Here is an 8,134-nt window from a genome sequence, read left to right on the forward strand (position 1 = left end):
AATCTACCAAAAATTGTTTGGTCCTCAATGCCAAAATAGGCCATGTCCATAACTGGTTAATGGGAGTCAGAATCGACTGTCACGATTCACAATGATTTTCATGAAATTGTCCAGATACGACCGGAACCGGTTTTTCCACCAATTGCTCATCACTAGTGAAGAGGTACCAATAAACAATGAAGTTGCAAGCAGCACTCAATTTAATCCCATATGGGCTGGATCCAGAAGAAATGCAAAGCCATAAAAACAGGAACCCGGACCTCCGTTCCACGAAAGATACACACAGCAAAGCAAGACAGGTGGCAGCATATGTTGATGCAAAAAAGTATGTGGGTCTTTGTCAAGCATAATGAAGTGAAGAGGTACCAGTCACACCCATGCAGGTCCTGAGGGGGCCCAAAGTCACATATAAAGACCCCAGTATTATAAGTGATAGGTGGGACCAGCGCCCTGTAGCTTCTGCCTCTCATGCGTCAGCTCAGACTGACTACTATAGTGATTTTGTATGGTTACAGATACATGTGTGTAATCCTCATTTGCTGTTGTCGGCTTGGACCTCCACAGTGTCACACATGGAGGGCACAAACAGGTTCTTCTGGAGAGCCACAGAGAAATTTAAAGGCAACAGTAAAGAGGTAGAAAGGCTAAAGGATTAAAAACAAACGTCTGCTTTCTTCCAGAAATAGCGCCATACCCGTCCATGTGTTGTGTCTGGTACTGCAGCTCAGCTCTGTGAAGGGCACTCCCATAGCTCAACAGTGGGAAGTAATAAATAGAAATTTTATGATAGTTCACACCTTCTTTATATTAAGACATGCCCTCTATGTCCCCTCATAGTAGTAGTGCCCATTAGTGACCCCCTCACAGCAATGGTGACCCCTTCACAGTACCGATCCTGTTCCAACATCTTTTATAACATGACGGGCTTTGATAAAACTGCTTAGCACTAGTATACCTCTAAATATTGCAGACATCATATAATCGTCAAATACAAGCTTTACACAGTGATAGTGATTACAGTGCAGCTAGCTCCAGTGATAGTGCATACAGTGCAGTTACCTCAGATTGCACCAGTGATCACAGGTGCAATCTTCTCTGATTGGTGATGGCTGTTTTGACAACTTGTTCCAACCACAACTTGTGTGTTCACACTCCCCCTGTTCTTTTTGCTATCTCCCATGAACTTTTCAGTGTCCCCACCCCCTCTCAGTTCTAGTGCCCCTCTGGTGGCCCCACTTTTTTATAGTGCCTCTTCTGTGGCTCCATTTGATTATAATGCTCCATTCTGTGGCCCAACTTGCTTATAATTCACCCTGTGTGTTTCAATTTGCTTAAATTACCCTCTTTGTGGCCCCACTTCCTTAAGTTGCCCTTTTGTGACCCCACTATCTTATAGTCCTGCACCTATGTCAGTGTCATCCAGTATTCCAACCAGCAGCAGTAAAAACTCAACTCGCATAGCAGACGGTCACTCATTGTGCTCAATATCAGAGAATAACATGAGGAGGGATCAGTGGGCGAGGAAGAGGGACTCAGGACATGTCACCTGCCTCCCAGAATGGCCTTAAAAATTTGGGACCATTTCACCAAACCAGGATGGTTGGGAGACATGCCAAGTTTCTCCAACTATTTTCTCAGTACCCCCTGGTATCAGTCAGTTAGCCTATCGCCCCCTTTCACAGACACATTGCCCATTGCTCTGCTTTTATCTGTTACGTTGCTCAGCCTTTTCCGCTGTTTAGTCCCCTAGTGTTTACTGCATTGGTCTGATCGCTCTATCCAACGCCAGTCTTAGTTGAAGGATTAGTGCCTGGTAGACACACCTTAGTATATGCTTTCTCACGTGAGTGCATGGCGTGGTTATGCCCTTGCACTTTCATATAGCTTATGTTACATCGTTGGTCAAGTTTCCAACCAATATGGCGAATGAAGCTGTGACTCCCTGGTGCCATATTGGTTGGAGCCCAGCGCTTCCTGAGAATCTATGCAATAAGTCCCCGTCATGTAATAATACACAGGGAGAGATCGTATAAAGCGCCGAGAAAGATACACTTATATTACACCAGAAGGGATAGACGTATTAAAACTTAATAACTCCTCATGTCAAATGAAACATAGAGAACATAACGCAAACAATAGCACGCAGTCAGGCTGCCATAATGCCGCATGGGCTTCTCCGCTCTCTCACGCCATCAGCTGTGCAGCATCGAGAGCGCTCCCGGTCAGTATTAGAAAGAGGAAGCTGGACTTGTGCAGCGATAATGGCCGTCCCTCCAGTCAGGTCACTGGATCCCTATTACACTTCCACTACCTCAATCACTCTCTATATGAGCAGAAGCATGAGAGCTAACTGGGGAAAGCAGAAATGAGATTCCTTGTGGTTATTCTCCAGCACTATCAATAGTGTTCTGCAAATTGTGTATGGGACATGTGTTCATAGATAAAAAAAAAGCCGTCCTCCACCATACTCCTATCATATGCAGGTTCCTCATTTCATCCATCACCCTCTCCTGTCACATCTGGTAACATCCTCCAACTGCCAGGGGGGTTCAGACCTCTATGAATAAGACCCACGGCTAGTGGGCCATCATTAGTGCACTTCTACCTTCTTAGGGTGGTAGTTTATGGGGCCCTCAGTTGAAGGTTGCACAGGAAGCCATATGGTGCTGAGCACAGTAATGGATGAGGGAAGACCCCAGTATGAGATTGACCATCAGTAGAGTCTATCTGGAAAAGAATCAGTGAATTGCTGAAAGTAAGGTCGGCTTCACACAGGCGAGAAATCGCGCAAGATTTGTGCGTTGCGAGACGCACAAATATGAACCCCATTATTTTGAATGGAGTCACAAACATGAGCGATGTTTCCCTGCATGGCGGGAAACATATCGTGGTATATTTATCTGGCTGCGTGATCTCACCTCGTAGCCCCATTGTCTTCATCGGGAACCAGCGGCAGCAGCACCAGCCCCATTGAAAGCAATGGGAGAGACTCCGCGATCCTCTGCCACAGCTGTGACAGTCGCGCCGAAGGATCTCTGCATCCCAGTAGGGATGTGATGCTGTTTTCACATAAAAACACCTCGCATCCCCTGGGATTGTCCATGAATGGGAGCGCGATATGGGAGTAGTATTCACAGTCCCATATCGCGCTCGCCAATGTGAACCTAGCCTAAGGGCAAGAGTATGTGCTCATTGTTTTCCGTTGGAGGCTTTGTGCAATCTTTGAGGTCTGAGAATTTCCCACACGACGGCGAGAATATCACTAGAGATAGGGGTGTATGTTTGGGCAGTCTGTAGAGGGACATGTTATGGTCTTGCAGTTCTCTGCTTGGTGTGCGAAGAAAGATGAAATTAGAAACCCATGCGGGGAAAACCCAGAGATGTCTGAAGACAGATCGCCCCTCGGCTGCGGACTCAATGATACAGAATAAAAAATAATTACACCCTGAGAGTTGTGAAGCCATCGCTAAGAAATAAGCTGAATTGTTGAGGTTTCCTGTGCTACAACATAATTCTCACTTCTCTATAGCTGCCCGGATGTCCGAGGGCCAGACAGGTCAACCATATAACTGCCTCTGTGTCTGCCTCATCAGTACAGTATGCTGGTGCATCACTTCTATTATTATATAGTCCTTGAGGCGATCCCAGTTATTTCAGATTATACCGTTACAATCTAAATCATTTCCCCTCCCCATTGCAAATGAGGCTTATTTGTCAAATTTACAGACTTTCAGATGTTTGCAAAAAAATAGAACAATCTAAATTTAACAACTAATATAACAAGCTGTTTCTCCAAATGCACCACAAAATGCCACTTTTACAGACTGTTGCAGTCTCAGAATTCTTCCACTTTCATGACAAGTGTCTTTAGTGCTTAGTGGAGCCCCTTTTGCTGTTATGACCTCCTGCAGATGTGATGCATCACCAGACAGCAGCTTCTGGCAGCCTGAAGAATCTTAACCCGTTCTTCATGGACAATGGCCTCCAGGTCCCTAATATTCTTGGGTTTCTGTGCTGCAGCCGCCTTTCTCACATCCCACCATAGATTTTCTATGGAGTTCAAGTCAGCTGATTGTAACAGCCACTCCAGAGACTTCCAGGACTTCTTCTGGGCAGACCAAACAACCAGAGGGAGAAGACCAAGACATTGAATGCACTGATGCCCAACCATTTTTTTCCTCCGAAGAGGAAGATGAGTGTGGATCAGTGCTTGCGGTCAGCCCTCCACATGTAATGTATACTAAAAGGGATGTGGAAACGGAGGTGCCAGCTCCGAGTGCTCACTGTGACAGAGTGCACTTAGCAGGAGGACAACAAAGAGGAAGTGGAGGTGAAAGAGGATGAGGTCTTGACCCAACATGGACAGAGAAGGAGAGTCATGATAGCACCTCACAGGGGAGTAAGAGAAGGACGTCATCGTGGGGCAGCACCCTGCCAAGACAGGTGGTAGGGTGTCGCAGACAGACATAAATGCCTTACTGCTACTTGAAGCCGAAAGTGGTGGTACACGTTTCATGGTATCGTCAAGAGTTGTGAGACATTCATCCTTGTCTGTCCCTGTCTCACCCCACCCCCTCTTCTTCCATCTCTTCCTCTTCATACCATCTTTCAACACCCTCCACATCGGCACAGATACCCATGTGTGATAAAATCAGACCTCCATACAGCAGTGGTAAATGCCAATATAAATGCTCATATGTCTAGGTGAGCACAGCCACGCGACCACAGTTCTGGTGATGGCCCTGCAGGCCCAGACTGACACGTGGTTGACTGTGCACAATCTGAAGCTAGGCAAGGTCAAGTGTGACAATGAAGCCAACCTGATGGCACCCTCAGCAATAACACACGTACTTTGTCTGGTCCATGTGAGGAACCTGGTAGTGCAACACTTCCTAAACATTTACGCAGGTTTACATTAAGTGTAGAAAAAGGCCAGGAAACTGTGCTCACACTTTCAGCGTTGACACCTAGCCGCCTCTCATCTTTTGGAGGTGCAGCAACACTTCGGGCTGTAGTGGCCCAGTACATGCTTTCCTGGCCCCCTCCATAATGTCAAACATGTATGCCTTATGTGGATGCTCTGTGCAAAACTGTCTTGTCATTCTGTTATGTGTATTGCACAGCTGCAGCCAGTGAGAGGTTAAGGCCCCATGTCCACGGGGAAAAGAACAATTAAAATCCGCAGCGGATCACCCGCACGCGGATCCTCGACCCATTGGAATGCATTGACCACCCGCAGGTAGATAAATACCCGCAGATGGTCAATAAAAGTGAATTTAAAAAATTCAGGAGCATAAAAAAAAAATGGACATGTTCCACTTAGGTGCGGGTCTCCCGCGGGGACGGCTCCTGCAGGCTTCTATTGAAGCCTATGGAAGCCGTCCAGATCCGCAGGAGATCCGCGCCTGAATTAAACTCACCTCCTCCGGGCGATGCAGATCTTCCTTCCTTCGCGGCAGGATCTTCTTTCTGCGGCCCGGCGGATGTGCCCGGCGCATGCGCGCGGCACACAGCCAGCGTGCCGAGCACATCCGCCGGGCCGAAGAAAGTAGATCCGGCCGCGAAGAAGGGAAGACACGCACGGCCCGCAGCAGGTGAGTTTATTCTTATTTTACTGCCTCATGTCCGCGGGGCAGGAGGGACCTGCTCCAGATTCTCCATGGAGAATCCGTAGCGGGCCTGATTTTCCCCGTGAACATGAGGCCTAAGTGTTTGCAAAGCCTGGAGACTGTCTGTAAATGTATCAATTTATGTCCTGTCACGTGGTATGAGAGAAGTTTTAAAAGTTAGTGTTTGAGAGTGGGAAAGGAGTTCATGTCTTCTGGAGTTGTAGTCAAGAGGTCCAGCTACATGGGGGTACCTTTAGCCCTCATGTAGTGAAGCATGGAAGAGAAGAAGAGGTTTTTCTAGCTTAGATGTGCATGTGAGGAGGAAGGAGTGAGCCCCACCTAAACAGAGCGAGATCAACCATGAGTTAGTGCTTGTCAAGACCCAGTGCAGAGGTACTGTCTACGTGATAATTTTCTACGTGGCCGTCCGGATCTAGTGGCTCACTGCATAGAAGTACACTCATTTTGTCTTTCACACCCAGCCGTCCTGAAGTCTGGATCACCGGGTGGAGTTACACCTAAGTCTATTGTTCACGCACAGGTGTTCTGAAGTCTGGATCATCGTGTGGAGGTATTACTGCTCAAGTCTATTAATTTTCTGCACTGTCATTACTCTAAATTGTGCCTTACATTGTTGAATTTTTCCAAGTAAAGTTTATTCCAGCCCCTGATCATTCCCAGGGACCTGAGGTACTTCATATTTGTCTGTTGCTCATTTTATTCTCCGCCGGAGTTCCTTCTGGTGTGTACCGGAACGGTGACGTCACCTGGTACAAACTCTTTCCCTCTTCTACCATCTATTGGACATCCCTATCCTAGGGGTCTCTGGAAGAGGCCCAGCGCTGCCCTGGTCTTGGCTGTGTACATCCCTCTGGGAGGGAGCGTGGTAAGTTCAGCAGTGACAGGCCAGCATCTTGCACTCTTAGCTCCTCAGCGTATGCCATGTGTCCAGAGTCACCCTACGGGGCGCTGCATGGGCTACCACACAACCAACCAATCTGTAACATGCATACATGGTAGAATTCCACTATGCAAAAGTTGCAGAGGCTAAGCCAGCAGCAGAGAGCGAGTACCAGATGGTGTATGTTATAAGCAGGCGCTGTATGGAGGTTGGTTATTTGACTCCAGTGGAGTGGCTACAGATCAAAGATGTGTGCCATTTTAGCCTGCTTTGAGGAAGTGTTGTCTACCTGCTGAAAGCGACGCTACAGGGCCTCACATGAGGAGGACAGGATACCAATCTCCTGTCTGGCCAGTTCACCATTACTCAATCGCACAGGCAGGGTGGCTTTGGGCAAGAAAGGGGGCATCTTCTCCAACACTTTTCTCCACCCATAGGAGAATTATAGAGGAGAGAGAAAAGGAGGGCGATAATATAGGTGAGTGCCAATGAAAAGGATCTATAAATTGTAAGCTCTTGTGCCCAGGGCCCTCTATACTGGGTTGAATCATGCCCAGTCAGGCAATACATAGTAACGAATTTGAAATTTTCTGCAGGGGAAGGGTAAACAATGTTCCTTCCATCTATCACTTTCCCCAGCTATTCTAGGTGGATAGCAGTGTAGAGAGACTTCAAAATGCAGCACTATCAGGACAGACTGTTAACCCCTTAAGGACCATGCTGTTTTGTACCTTACAGACCAGATACTTTTTAGGGATTTTACCCATGTGGTGGTTTTACTGCCCTATTTTTTTTCCTTTAGCTATCAAAATTATTTTTGCTGCGTTTTTTTCTGTGACATATAGGACATTTTTTAAAATATCTTTTTCATTTACTTTTTTTCCTGTTTTTTAGTTTTATTGGGGGTAAAAAAAAGCTAAAAAACATGATTTTTTAACATTTCTACTTATTTTTTTAATTAGTATATTTATTCTAAAATAAAGTATGGGAATGGGTTCCTCATTCTGTTTCGGATGTTTTGATATACAGTATGTATGGTTTCGGATTACAGGGCACTTACAGCGACGGTTTCGGTTGGTGTTGTTTTGGGGTTATTTTCTTTTTTATGTATACCGTATATACTCAAGTATTAGCTGACCCGAGTATAAGCCTAGTCAATAAGTTTTATCAGAAAAATACGGTAAAGCTTATTGACTCGAGTATAAGCCTAGCTATACTCGAGTATATACTAGGTAAAGAAAAAATGCAATACTCACCTCCCAGCCGGCGTCTGTGTCCTCGGCGGAATGGTCTCCCCGGCGCGATAGTCTTCCCGGTGGAGCGGCAAGCTGCTTGAGAATTCTCCCCTGTCATCTCCCTGCTCGGTTTTGAATTCCCCGCCATCAGCGCTGTGTAAGTAAGCGCTGTGATTGGATCGAGTGCCAGCCAATCACATCCGGCACTCGATAAACCTATCACAGCCATTCAGTGATGTCATCCACTGAATGGCAGTGAATGACCGAGCTCTGGTTGTGAATGGCTGGTCCTCAATCCAATCACAGCGCTGACGGTGGGGGAATTCAAAGCTGAGCATGGAGATGACAGCAGTGAGAATCCTCAAGCAGCTTGCCGCTCCACCGGGAAG

The sequence above is a fragment of the Eleutherodactylus coqui genome, chromosome 3, assembly GCF_035609145.1.
Source record: "Eleutherodactylus coqui strain aEleCoq1 chromosome 3, aEleCoq1.hap1, whole genome shotgun sequence".
NCBI classification, from domain to species: domain Eukaryota; kingdom Metazoa; phylum Chordata; class Amphibia; order Anura; family Eleutherodactylidae; genus Eleutherodactylus; species Eleutherodactylus coqui.